At 36.8% G+C, this 15,439-nt stretch overlaps 1 protein-coding gene across 7 annotated transcripts in view; it reads left to right on the top strand.

Moving 5' to 3' along the window:
• The window catches only part of LOC136871946 (uncharacterized), a 519,021-nt gene that overhangs the window by 487,634 nt on the left and 15,948 nt on the right, over nt 1-15,439 (top strand). The gene's annotated exons all lie outside the window — the stretch shown is intronic.

Below are 15,439 nucleotides of genomic sequence, written 5' to 3'. Positions count from 1 at the left end.
TACAAGCCTTCGTTTCTTCTCTCAAGCCCCCTCCTGTAGAGGTGGACACACACAAGAAACACGTCTGGATGCAAGGTCCAGCGTTTCCGCCCCCACACAGGTCGGTCAATAGCCTTGCCCTTCACAGGCATAACAAGCCATTTCCTTAAACAAACTACCTCTTCCCGAAGTACATTCACAATAAACTGAGGCTTATCCCTCATTAATCAAATTGCATCGGCTTCAAATAAATCACCTCGATTCAACACATATATTTTTCATGGCCCAATCATGATTTCAAATAGCTCACCTATCTTACAACACGACACCGGTTTTTATGATACCAATATTTGCATGTTTACCATCATCACAATTATTATTATTATTATTATTATTATTATTATTGGTTTTATCATTACGCTACCTTCCTACGTGATTTACCTGGTAATTAGGTCATACTGAGTGATCACACCGAACTTCCTCGTAATTACGATGTAATTAAATAACCTAGTGGCAATTAATTCATAATTAAACCCTAATCAATTTGTGATTAACACATAATTAATTTCTAATTAAATCGTCACACGGTAATACAATAATGAATTAAGTATTCACACGCTAATGAGCTCAATCAAATGTTCACACTGTAATTCACTTCTACTTAAATATTCACACAGTGATTAACCTCATTAAATACTCATACGGTAATTAACTCAATCAAATATCCACACGGTAATTAACTCAATTAAATTTCCACACGGTAATTAACTGAATTAAATATTCACACGGTAATTAACTCAATTAAATATTCACACGGTAATTAGCTGAATTAAATATTCACACGGTAATTAACTCAATTAAATAGTAAGTAAATTATGATAAACCTGATCAAATAATCCAGCTTAAATTGTAACACTCCCTAGCTAATTATTTCGTGACTCTGGGACCTCACGTAGCATACCTATATTACTTTCCAGTCATGCATTTATTGATACTGGATCAACTACAGCCTAGCTTGAATTACCCTGGATTTACTAAAATACTAGTCTCCTGACGCATTAACTGACCACAAGTCTCCCAAAATAAACTAAGTAAATCTTCTACCGCATGCAAACCTATTAGATTAGCCACTCTACCTTTGTTACTACCCGACACAGTAGTGCCGTCATAATAATAATAATAATAATAATAATAATAATAATAATAATAATAATAATAATACGAATCGTATTGAGTGTTCGCGACACGTCACAGTTTTTTGGGTTTAATCGCTGGCGTCATGCACATCAAATCTATGCAATATTTACATGAATTACACTATTTCACTTGAAATTTAAGTTTAAAGTCACATAAACAAAGGATCATTGGAAGCTTAACTAAACATAGCTCCGCCCTTGGTAAGCTGAGAGTCCCGAATGACCTGCTTCGCCCTCGGCAGTGCTTTTTACAAGGAGGCTGTTTCTCCTACTCCAGATCTGCATATGACCTGTCCACGGCCCACTAGAGGTCAAATAGTACGACCATCAGGTGACCAGTATTCACCTGATGTGATTGAGACATCTCCGTACGATTATTCTTCGTAGGATCTCCTGCAATTAATTAAAGTTTATCTTGCTTCCCCTTCCATGCTGGTGTGAACTCTCGTGTCAAGGAGGCGTGATGACACTAAACAGATGGTCCTTGGTACTTTTCCACACAGAAACAACACAGTATTCTTTCTCCATCTGAACGTTATCGAGTAAGAGGATATTAGACACTCTAAATAAATGTCCCAATTATAGTTATCTCTTTTAAATCGGAAGACGACTCCAGAATTCGGATTTCATTAATTTTTATATCGTAGATAGTTAAGTTGGCTAGTCTTAATTAAAGATGGCTCCTATATTTCGTTTCGAAAAAGTTTACTTCCCCTCATTCTCTTAGTCGTGAGGAAGGGATGTCTTCTCTCGAGTTACGTCATGGTGAACCGCCGATTGCAGCCCCATCCGGGTCTAGATGGGCTTGACTTCGGCTGCGGGCGCCCGCTACACAAAGGAAGGTATTGCGCAATAGATCGCAAATAATGAAATCCTGTAGAATAAATTTAAAAGACTCATTTTACCTGTTTTAATGTTATGGATATTAATTAGTTTCGGTTTTATTCCCTCAAAGAACATTGCGTCTGTACTTTCAAAGACCAGTATTAACCACAGGTCCTTGGATCATGCCCCTGTCGGGTGCATTATCTGGATCTGATGGCTGGTTCGAGGTCTACTCAGCCTACGTGATTACAATTTGGGATTGATCACACAGTGAGATAGCGGCCCCGGTCTAGAAAGCCAAGAATAATAGCCGAGAGGATTCGTGTAATCTGCAGGTGTTATGGCAAGCAACACTCGCTTGGTAAGCCAAGCCCTATCAAGACTGTAGCCCCATGGAATTGGTTGGTTGATTTGTTTGCAGTACAATAAGACGATGATTATTATTAATAATAATTGTTCCGGGGTTACCCATGGAACGCAGAGGTGAAAGAAGGTGCCGGGGTGAATGGGTCTAACTACAATGTCAAGAAAAGAATTTAAAAACTTAACCGAAGGTTGTATTTTTGAAAAACAACAAATTTAACAACTTTTCACTTAGTGAGATAACAATGATAAAGCAATTTAGAAACAAGACTTAGGAAAATCCAAGATTTCAGAACATTAACTCTCTTGGGCTACAAGCCCCTAGGTTTACAATTTTTGAGTTCCCAGTTCAAATTTACAAAGAGCACACATTTATTCAAAGGGCAGAAATCCCGCAATACATGGCGCACTTGCCCCAACAATGACAATCTCAGGCCTCCAAGAAGCACTTTTACAACACTTGAAAAAGAGCTAACGTGCTCTCAGTTCTCAAGCCTACTCAAGGCAACACCAAAAAATATCTTACACCTTTTGGCCTTCCATAGCCCAACTTACAAATTGAAACAGGGGTATCTCGTACCCAACCTCTAGGGCCTTCGTGTAAAAAAGAAATAACAGTTAAATAAATGGCCCGAACACAAAATGAAAGGAGGCGAATACTTGTGCTTCTAGGTACGAATTCTTAAAACCTAAAGGGCACTAGGCCGATGAAATAGGGGATAGTCCCAAACTATGGAGGTGACTCGTATAAGAATAAATTAAGACTTTAAGGAAAGGAAGAAAACCAGTTACGAAACATAGTCACCTCAAACCAATATGAAGAGGAGCTCGAGAGGCTACATCACTCTCTATCCCCGATTTACAGTTAAAGATTTTCTGAAGTTATTACATAAGCCGGGAGAAGTTACATTTCCAGAAAAGTAGGTTACATAGTTAAAGTGGACCTCTCCCTCGGGTTAAACTGCAGAGCTAGCAAGAAATAAAGATGTAAAGTGGCAATTACCCTGACGGTGTACTGCTGCCTGTTGAAAGAGGCGCCTCCCGCCTCCTGCTTGACACACACACTAGTTTAGGTGACGATCAATTGGCCAAGAGACGAGAAAATACGCAGTTTATAAACCCTTGGGGAAAGTTCGAGACCTTTCACGAATAAACCAGCCACACCCTCTCAATTTATTGGTCAGTTTGAAAGGTTACACTCCAAATCGAAGAAGGCAGTGATAGGTTGAAAATTAATTACAGAAATTTGGGATTGGCTGGATTTAAAACTGGTGGAAAGAAAAGATAAATATTGCCAACCCAATAATAAAGGAACATCAATTAGTTAAAAAAACTTATGAATACAAAACTTCTTTAAGTCAAAAGTTCATTCACTTCACACCGGGGTGCATGGTCATAGCTTTGTAGCGACATCTATGGAAGAATGTCCAAAGTTCTTGATGAAGGGCAAACAAAACAAGTAAAAATCCAGTCAGTTCAGGAAACTTCAAAATAACAAAATTTCATCAGATTTCTGTAGTGACATCTTCTGAGTAAAGGTTTAAGTAGGTCTAGTTTCAAGTTCACAGTTCTTCCAGTACAGGAGTTCTTTTAGGCGCAAGATTTAAATGTGCGGCGTAGAGGTGTACCTTCCGGTACAATAATAATAATAATAATAATAATAATAATAATAATAATAATAATAATAATAATAATAATAATAATAATAATAATAATAATAATAATAATAATAATAATAATAATAATAATATTTATTTATTTATTTATTTATTTATTTATTTATTTATTTATTTATTTATTTATTTATTTATTTATTTATTTATTTATTTATTTATTTATTTATTTATTTATTTATTACATTTTATGGCCTATATTGTACCACTCTAGTCAATTATACAAAGGATTTCTTGATTTCCTATCAGTCCAATATTGTTTCATTCTGACAGATGCTGCCTTCCTTTGTTTTGTTGAATATACACTCCCGTTACACCTTGTATTGATCTTGGTGTGTAGCCTGGTGTGTGTGTGTCTTGAAGGATCTTATTTTTATGTTTTTTTTTTGAGATCGTCTATTGTTATTTGTAGTTCGTTAATGTCCTCCTTAATATCTGTGATCCACTTAAACTTGGTATTGCTATTCCATAATTTTTCAATTATTCTTCTGCTATTTCTGGTGTCAAGTGTTCTGATAAGGTGTCCAGAGAATGATCCACGTTTTTGTCCATTTGTGCTCAATACTGGTTCAGTTTTTTCTTTATTGAAAGCGACTGTACTAAGTACTCTCCTGCTGACTTGCTAGGCCTAACGCATAAGAGGATTTTCTTTCAGGGTTTACTTGCTTAGCCTTTGAGGATGCCTTCCTCGTTCTAAAAGGCAGTAGGTTCCATCTGTACACCCCAGAATGATGGGTTGCCTCTTCCGCCATCTCCGTTGAGATGCCGTTGAGGTCTTCATCCTTAACCCAGGGCAAGGACCTTCCATATTTATGACCCCTGGAGAGAGGGTGTCTCAGTATTTCAAAACCCCCAGGAATTGGGCTACCTGTTGGTCTGCAGGTTGTATTGGTTATTTCACCAACCCTACATACTGTAGGGGCCCCCTATCCACCACCTGGGGAAGCGCTCTCTAGGCATCAGGTTCCCCTGGTTACTAATTGGAAGTTAACCCCACCCACATGGAGTGAGGTTATTTGCAAGAAGAAGCCAAAACCTATGTGGAGTTACAAGTTCTATCAAAAGAAAAAAGGAGACACCATGGTGGAATGATAGAGTGAAAACAGCGGTGAAAGAAACCAAATAAAGAAGGCACTGGACAAGGAAAAACAAAAACAGGGACAAGAACGAAATGAACAAGAAATACAAAGACTTCAAGGAGTATGCAGGAACAAGAAACTTGCTTTAAGGGGAGTACGTACCTCAATTTTTCAAAAAAAAATTGCGAATTTCATCTTAATATATTTTAGTATTCTTTGGTATGTGTGCAATAGAGCACTCGTTTTTATTTCAGCGAAATCGCGTTAAAAGTGCCCATAATTTGGATATTCCATGGCCCCTCCCATTTACAAATACCACGCCCTACTCTGACTGCAGGCTGATAACTTTGATAACTTTCTAGGAAATGCATGTACATTAGTGAACCGCATAGACTGTGTTGGGGCTTAAATCTTATGAAGAAAAGTTGCCCACAGCAACAGAAATATCCAAAATAGCACAAACGGCATCAGTATCGAAACTTGCCCAAGATTAAACAGAAAAAGAGAACAAACTGACTTGAAGTTTTCCAAGACATAATTATACCGTATGATGTACAGATAATATCTGGGATCTGAATACGTTTAATCCAACTTCATAAATTTTTTACAGATAATCTTTTTAATCCAACTTCTAGTTATAGCAATATTAGATTTTTCTTCAAGGTTTTTATGTTAGCTTATTATTTCGAGTTACTAAGTTGCTTGGCGTGGTTTTTGGTGCCCGTATAATGAAGACAAGGAAGCCTACAAACACCATGGACTTCCTGAAGAAGTGATGCTTCTTATTAAGCCCATTTATAAAGATCTTGCCCATCCTGATTTATTGAAGAAATGTTTGCATGGGAAAACCCAAAATGTTAACGAGTCTTTTAACAGTGTTATTTGGAGCCGTGTACGTAAAAATATTTTTGTTGGATATATAACCTTAAAATTAGGAGTACATTATTCTGTTTTATCATTTAATATGGGAAATGTAGGCAGAATAAAGGTACTAGAACAGCTGGGGATCCAGCCAGCTCAGTGCGTATCAAGCTTTTGATGTTCGTCAGATCAAAATGGAGGATAAAAAGCTGTTTATAGCTGAAGCCAAGATAAGGAAATCTAGGAGAGCAATAAAAAAGAGTCTGGAGGATAAGGAGAATGAGGAATATGCAGCAGGAGGATTCTAGACTAAATCTCAAGTAATATTTATATAAGCTAAATTTTACTGTTAATTTTCTCTGTTTTTGGTTTTTTTCTTTATATAGGTACGTTCACTCAAAAAACTATAAAAGGTTGAAATCTGAAATAATTATCAGTGATACTTCCATACCGTCTCTCTGTAAAGATACCAGTTTATTTTAGATATGTTAATATATGAGACAAGAAAATATTATTATTATTACTCAAATTTTCCATGAACATTTTTTAAATTCGGAAAAAAAATCCCAAAAAATAACCACGCATCTAATGCTAAAACTAAGGACAGTACTGTAAAGAACGAAGTTCATACAATAACTCTATAAAGTTTCAAATCTGTAGGACAAAGGACCTTTTACCTGAGCGTACCTAAAAATGGAGAAAAAGCCATTGTCAGCATAGGCAGTACGTACTCCCCTTAAAGAACATTGTAAGGGAAGAAAAAGAGAAGAAATAGAATGAGTTTACAGACAAATTGGAAGAGGACAATAGAGAAAATTGCTATACAGAGTGGTGAAAAACAAGCAAAGGGATCAAGAGACCATAAAAGCAATAGAACATGATGATGGAACTCTGGCACAAGAAGAGGGAGAAATTAAACAAGAACTCAAGATCTATTTCAAAAAGCTGCTGAATGGAGATACAGGAAACATAACAACGGATAGAGGAGAGCTAAGTTGAGGAACTACAACTGAACCACCAATTGCATGGCTTGAGGTTGAAAATGCACTCAAGAGTATGAAGAAAGGAAAGGCAGTGGGCATAGATGAACTAAGTGCAGAAATGCTGAAAGCAGCAGGAATTCCAGGAATCCAATGGCTCTACAGACTGCTTCACAAGATATGGAAGGAAAATACTATTCCTGAGGACTGGAAAATGGGCATCATTGTACCTCTGTTCAAGAAAGAAAGCCGACGAAAATGTACTAATTATCGTGGTATCACACTACTGTCTCATGTCCTGAAAATATTGGAAAAATAATAGAGAGCAGAATCAGAGATATTGCTGAACCAATTTTGGAAGAAGAGCAGTATGGTTTCAGACCAGCAAGGTCAACTACAGACCTTATATTTGCAATTAGGATGCTAATGGAAAAATACTGGGAGAATAACAAGCCTTTATTTATAATATTTTTGGACATTGAGAAAGCATATGACAGTGTACCAAGGGAAAGAATTTGGCAATGCATGAAAGAACTCCAAGTGCGAGACAGCCTCATAGACAAAGTGAAAATGTTTATATAGTGGTAATAGAAGTTGTATTCAAGTAGGATGTGGTTTGTCAGACTGGTTTGAAACAAAGAGAGGAGTGCAGCAGGGCAGCTCATTGTCATCTGTTCTGTTTATTATTGTGAGGGATGTAGTAATGAAATTATTAAAAGGAAAGAACATGGATATATCAAAGCCTTCACATTTGCAGATGATGTTGCGATCTGGAGTGACTCAGAAGAGTAATTGGGAGAGAGAATGCAAAGTTGGAATGAGGAGTTTAAGAAATATGGTTTAAACATCAGTAAGACCAAGACGGTGGTGATGAGAGTGTATGGGGAAGGAGCAGAACCAATATTCATGTTAAATGAAGCTCAACTGGACAGCGTTCCAGTTTTCAAATACTTGGATAGCATTCTATCAAATGACAACCTAGCAAAACATGAGGTGAATAATCGAATCAATAAGGCAACACAATTTTACCACAAGGTAAGACACCTGCTGTGGGATAAGCAAATACCCATGAAAACAAAAATGACATTGTACAAGTCCTATTATACACCAATTCTTACATACAGTCTCGAAACCACAACACTGACCAATAGAGATAATTCCAAACTTCAGGCAGCTGAAATGAAATTCCTATGCACTATGATCAAGAAAACCAGAAAAGAAATTATTATGAATGAGAAAATTAGAGAAGAAGTAGGAATAGATGATTCTCTCCTCAATAAGATTCAGGTATCAAGACTGAAGTGGTTTGGTCACATGAAGAGGATACCAGTAAACAGAACTGCAAGGAAGGAATTTGACAGAAAAAGTAGAAGGAAGATGACCTGTGGGAAGGTCACAAAGGAAATGGATAGATTTAGTTATGATATACTACTGAGCGGTCATGATTGGGACAAGTTGATGGAAGAGGAATGGTACAAGGACAGGACAGGGAAACGGGAGATGGTTTATGGTGATGGTGATGACTGGTTCAGTTTCCTTAAAAATGTTTTATTTGATGCTATTCTTCATTGTCCATTAACTTGATACTGTTTATTTATGCATGTCCTAATCATTCTTCTTTGTGTCTTAAGAATTTTGCTTGTTTCAGCTCTGTTAGTAGTTTTAAAAATGGTTTCACTAGTATAAGTTATTTCTGGCTGTCAGAGTGTTTTATAATGTCTTGAATATTGCTGTTATCAATAAGCTTTTTTAATTGTATGTAGTCTTGGTGATATCATTTGCTTTGTTTAATTTATTAATTATGTTATGCCAAGCTGGTTTCTCATTAAGATTATAAGTTATGATTCCTTGCCCATCAATTGTTATTTTATTTACCAATGGGGGATGTGAAAATATGATCTCAGTTTTTTCAAAGGATATTGTAAGACCTACTTGTTGCACTATTTCCTGTAGAGATTTAAATTGGTTTTGAGTTTCCTGAATATTGTTGGACAATAGAGCAAGGTGATCAGCAAATCCTAAACAATTTAAACTTAAATTTTGTTTTGGGCTTCTTATATTCTTTGGGTTGACTTTGTACCAGTCCCTTATTATAAATTCTAATACACAATTAATTAGTAATGGAGACAAACAGTATCATTGTCTTAAACCTGTTTTTATCAAAAATGGTTCAGAAATCTCTCCTCTGAACTTTACTTTTGATATGGTATTAGTTAAAGTAAGTTCTATACGTTTAATTAATTGTGGATGGAATCCAAAATTCCATAAAATTTTTATCATTGAAGGTCTATGTATACAATCATATGCCTTTTTAAAGTCAACAAATGTTATTACTAAGTATAGGCTTGTTTTGTTTTCTGTAGTATACCATTATTAATTTTGGAGTGATGATCTGTTCAGCACAACTTCTCCAGTGTCTATAGCCTCCTTGGTAATCTTCTAACTCTTTTTCTAGTTGATATTTAATCTTCCATATAAGATCTTGGGAAAATCTTGTATGTGCCATCCAAGATTATCCGGATTACTTTTTTATGAAGAGGGTGTAGTAAGTCTGTTGTCCAATGTTCTGGAAATGTTCAGTGATCCAAATTCTTGTTAAAGCCATGTGTAAGGAAATCTGAACCGTATTACTTGAATATTTCCACATCTATACAAAAACCTGGTCTTCCCAGCATGGCTTATAATTTTTAAGTTCTTTTAGTGCTTTTTCAAAATTCTTGAAATGTTGGAGGGTCTGTGTTATTAAATTTGGTTTTCATTGGAGTATTTGTGTTACTTTGTAATAGTTCCTTAGGTTCTTCACAGTTCAAAAGCTTACTGAATGCTTTTGCCATAATCTTAGAGTTCCTTAGGTTCTTCACAGTTCAAAAGCTTACTGAATGCTTTTGCCATAATCTTAGCATTTTTACTACTGTTATGTGTCATTTTTCTATTTTCATCTTTTAACATTAATGTGGGAGGAGCAAATTTCTATAGTTGTCTTCCAAAAATGTTATAATAGTCTCTAGAATTGGTGTTAAGTAACTTCAATGGAGTTTATTCTATCCTTGTAAAATTCTCTCGTAATTTTTCTAATATTTTGCAAAAATTTCTTCCTGATATTTCTTACGTTTATAGTATTTCCTTCTGATTTACGGGCTTGGAACTTTAACCATGCCTGATGTCTCCCTTTATGAATTTCATCACATTCTGTCGTCCACCAGGCTTTTTTTTACGAGGGTTCAATGGAGCTAAATTTTCACCTTGTTTTTTTGAGAACTGCGATCAATTCTTCAAGGGTGTGCGTGACTTCCTTTTATTTGTCCTTTTTTATTAACTGGTGTGGGTCATAATTCCTCATTACTTTATTAGTTTTGATATTCTTCTTCTTTAGTGGTGTGAATTTAAGTTTAATTTTGACAATGTAGTGATCAGTACCAGTATCTATTCCTCTTAATACTTTTATATTATAAATTTTCTTATGGATGCATACATACTGTACCAGGAAGGCATAGGCCCTGGCACATACGAGTTATAAATTTTATTTTATGAGCATACGATGAAGTTCCGATGCATGAACATCTGTGCGAGAGAATGTTCTCGTTTCACTGCGCAGCACGAGGGAGAACGCAAGTCGAGCAAGGTCAAGTGACGTCACCGCTGCCTGTAGCTTACCTCCCCTTCGGAATTTTCTCGATTATTTTCATGAACTTTTTAACGCCTAGACCGATCACACGAGACCAACGCTGAATTGTAGCTAATATTCTGGAAGTAAAACCCTGCAAATTTGAAGTCAATCCGTCCAGTCGTTTTCGAAATATGATAATTTAAATTTGGGAAAGAATTCTCGCCCCTTCATCACCTGATTCCGAGCGCTTCTCGCAAGACTCGTATAAATAAGTCACTGGGCCAAGGCCCTAACCGGAGTGTGCAGAGAGTACAGTGTGCAGTGTACAGTGTGTGCAGTAAGTGTGCCGTAAGGACAGTATGCTCCGTCGCGATTCGCGAGGACATAGTCGTGGCAACACTAGAACGCTGTTAAAATAATACAACAACGTCGTACGTAAAGTATCTGCCGCACCGCGACGACGGAAATATTCTAGATATTTCTCCGACTGAATTTTCGTAATATGATACTTGTAAATTTATTAACCGAGTGATGCTATAATTGGAAGTGAGAATTGAAGTGTCCAATATTTTACTGATCAGTATACGACATCGCGAACTTTACCAGTTTCACGTAACTCTGAACTGTGATAATATTCTAAGTCATTGCGTGTGGTGAACCGAAACCCTAATTTAAGACCATTTCAGCCAATCTAAGACTTATTTCTCCTACGATAATATAACAGTGAACTGTATACGACATTATTTCACTCGATATTCGTCCCATAACAGGGCTAGAAGTAACTATTTTTCTTGTGCACTTTCTCGATCTTTCGATCACCACTGTGAGAAACCCAGTGAACATTAAGGAGTTTTTATGACTATATTAAGTAGCACAAACTAGTGTGGTGTAAATCCAGCCATAAAATCGCCTTAATCTGTGAATAATGTTATTTCAGAGACGGTGGCAGAGACTCTTATAAATCACATTTTTCAAGTGCTTATGGACTGTGCTAATTACTTTACAGTCGAATCTCAGATGTAATTAGTGCCAATTATGAACTGTGTTAAATCTCAAACCCATGAACTGTGTGTTTTCCGTAGTATGGACTGTGAATTCCAATTCAACAACGTAAAATTAATATAAGAATAGAACTGTGCATTACATCTTATGTCGGTGTGTAGTATTAATATCCGTGATAGTTGTGAGTTCAATAGTGCCAATTGAACTTTCCGTGTTCCGACATTACCTCCAAGAACAACGGAAATCTTGGCAAAGTGCTACGAGATCCTGCTACATAGAACGTCGCTTCCAACGAGGAATTGAAGTGATTTCTTCAGTTATGGTACCCATCGAAGGACGTCGACGAGGGAGATTGACGTGGTATCTTCACTGAACGCCGCCAGTGCTGAGTTCGAGCCTCGGCCGCATGCGGAATGTTCCAGACACCAAGTTGCCGTACAGCACAACTCCAACACTTGTAAGCAGATCTTCTCGTATTCTGAGTGAGTAATCACAACTGACTGACTTTTTTACAAAGCACTTATTTCATTACAGTGCTCTAACAAGTGCTTCGTGTGAATATCAACTCGTAACTTATCATCATTTAAAAGAAATTCATATTTTGCTTTTAAACTATAAAGGTATTTTCAAAGTCATTAATTAATTGAATTCATTTTACCTAGATGAACTTTAGGATTTACAAGTGCTCCATTAATATCATTTTTCAATTCAAACGAACTGCAGAGGCATACAACAAGTGATCAAATATTTTATTTAATTTATCAAATTTTTCATGGCAGTGTGTGTTCATTTTATGTTCTAAAAATTAGAAAGACTGTAGGTCAGCACCATAAGTGATGTACTGGATAATATTTAGGGTGCTAAGTGTTATTTTGTGTTTGTATTTAAATCAGATGAACTGTAGAAGATCGTAACATAAATCTTTTATTTTGCACTTTTTGACAAATATTAGCTAGAAATTTGAGTTTGCAATTCCAATTGCAGGGTGATATTTCTGTGGATATTGTTAATAAACTCTATCAAAAAAATTTACAATCTATTATTCGCCCTGCGATACTATCGGTCTCTGTACCTGCTCCAAAATCAACCGAACACTACCTGAGATCCTTCCCATGCTCTAGCCCCACAATCATTTCCCGGTACAATACAAACATTCATACATCCATACAAACAGGGTCTAGCTGCCATTCCCCTTTTCTCCAGTCAGGATGCTTCCAAGTTTTAAGCTTGTTTGGTTTCCTTTTGAAATATGTAGATTTAGATATAAGGTTATGCTTTCTGCAAAGCTCAACAAGTCGATGGCCTTTCTTGTTTGTAAATTTATGTGGAGCCCATTTTCCAATTATATCTCTATACTTTTTTCCTTCCTAATTGGGAATTAAAGTCCCCTAATAAATTTTTTAACATCACGAAGATGATGGTTAGACTCAGTTTCTAATGATTTAAAGATAACAGGTATAGAACTAAATGAGGCTACAGCACAAGTTGCAAATAGAGGATTGTGGAAGCGTTTAGTAAATACACAGAGGCTTGCAGACTGAACACTGAAAGGCATGACGGTCTATAATGATAATATATATATGTATGTATGTACTTTTATTTAATTTGTTTATTATGTGTTCAAGGAGATCCCAATATGTATCCACTACTTTCTTTGTTCATGTTAGAAAATGCTTTTCATTGGTATGGACATGGGCATTTATTCTTTTTATAAATTTTGTTTGTTGTTTTATAGGTGAGAGTTGCAATATTATTGGTGGTATTGCTTGAAAATCAAACGTAGAATCTATTATTTTTAAATTCACTATAAATTCTGTTCCAAATTGGAGACATTGATTCTTAACTATTTGGTCAGGTATCCCATTAGCAATTCTATAACCTTGTGATTCAAAAGGTTCTTCCATCGTGTTTCTCATTTCTTGACGGCCTTCTATTAAAATTTTTTGTTTGCCTAATTCATCTGTAAAAGTCTTAAGTCTTGTTGATGTTTAATCCCATCAGCCAATGTGACAGCATCACGCAAAATGTTGACTTATAGTGAAAAAGTAGGGGGAAAATGGCTTAATACCGTAATAGGACTAATAAAGGATTCCAGTATGGTACCTCCTAATTGGAAGAAAGCAGATTCTTGATTGGCAGAAGAAAGTCAATTCGGCACTTCGGTAAAAAGGTCTTTGGAGATACATTTCGTGTTAACCCGACGAAATTAAATACAGTAGTAGATCTTCCAGTTTCTTTGCCATGCGGCACAGTACAACCAAGACCAGCTACATTGCATCAGACCGTAATGTAGAATTCAACATGGCGTAATTTTGCTGTCTACTGTGGTATTAACGGAGAGCGATGAGCGTAAATTATAGAAAAAAATAATTAACGCTGGTAACGTTAATAATATCCGAAAGGAAAAACAGTGATATTCAAAATAAACCGCGTTTCCAAGGTTAAACACCACGAAATAATAATGTATCGTCGAAGTAAAATAAAAACACGAACACGTGTTCGACGTACTTAGGGGAAAGGGGGGCAAGATGGGGACACGGGGCAAGACGGGGTGGGGGTTTCCTTGTCTCCATGGTGCTGCCACTGGCCTGAAGATGGAAATATCTTGAAGGGCAGATGAAGGTTACACAGTTTGTACGACTTCTAGTCAGTGTGAGCTGTCTGGATGCTTGGAGTGGCCTTTTTACTGTTTCTAACCCCTGTGATCTTATACATATGTATCCTTTGGACTTTGATGAGGTAAGCGGGAATTGAAATACATTTTGTTCTTGAACACTATCCATTAGACTGTACCTTAATGTATATATATATTGAGCTTGTGGAGGAAATTCATAAATAAATGAAGATAGTTTTATTCCATTAGTCTCAGTATAACATTTGGGGCAAGATGGGGACGTCCCCGTCTTGCCCCAGTCCCCATCTTGTCGTAGTCCCCATCTTGCCCCAGTCCTAATCTTGCCCTTTAGAATCAATAGTATTTCCTCTATAGGTACTTATATAATTTCTATTCATATTTCATTTTTATAAATTATGCCCCCTGGTATAGGCCAAGGGACCAAATACTGAGTGCAAAGGGTAGTGGGGTTCTAAATCAGTCATTACCGACAGCAGTGGCTATGCTGGCTAAAGCGCAGCGATAGGTCATGGGGCCAAGCTCTCTGCTGACTCGGTAGACGCGTGGGTTCGAGCCTCACCATCGGGCGTCAATGAAATTGTTTTCCGTGGCTTCCCATTTTCAACACCAGTCAAATGCTGGGACGGTACCTTCTGACAGTCCACGGCTACTTCCTTCGACACCCTTGCCCAGTTTCATTCATCTTCATCCATTCCATCTCTCATCCTGACGCGCAGGTCGCCCACGGGAGTCGACTTTAAAGACCTGCACACGGCCTCTCAGGAGGTCACACGAAAAAATCGGTCATTTAAAAATCCATATATTTTTACCATAAAAATGAATTTAAATTGTATTCTTGCTCATTATGCCAACTACGAGCCTTATGATGGTTTATTATGGTGTAATATTTACGTTGATATTAGTAATTGAAGGTTATAGGAATAGATTCAAATTTTAGTATAATTTTTACTGAAGAATGCAAGTTTCCAGGCCAGTGGCAGCACCATGGAGACAAAGAAACCCCACATATGGGGCAAGACGGGGTATTGGTAGTATGCACGATTTTTTGTGTGCGGAGATTTTGTGTTTAACTTTTCAAAAACTATTTTAGTGCACAATGAGAACCAGATAGTGACGCAACAAAATGGAACGATTTATGAACATATTATCAACATGTATAACGCACCTGAACTACTTTTTCCTTAGCGTCCCCATCTTGCCCCCCCTTCCCCTTCATAAACCTACAACTAGCTTAAGTTA

Source organism: Anabrus simplex, chromosome 4 (genome assembly GCF_040414725.1).
Source record: "Anabrus simplex isolate iqAnaSimp1 chromosome 4, ASM4041472v1, whole genome shotgun sequence".
In the NCBI taxonomy this organism is placed as follows: domain Eukaryota; kingdom Metazoa; phylum Arthropoda; class Insecta; order Orthoptera; family Tettigoniidae; genus Anabrus; species Anabrus simplex.
The sequence above is the reverse complement of the archived record's forward strand: the minus strand, read 5'-3'. Positions and strand labels throughout refer to the sequence as shown.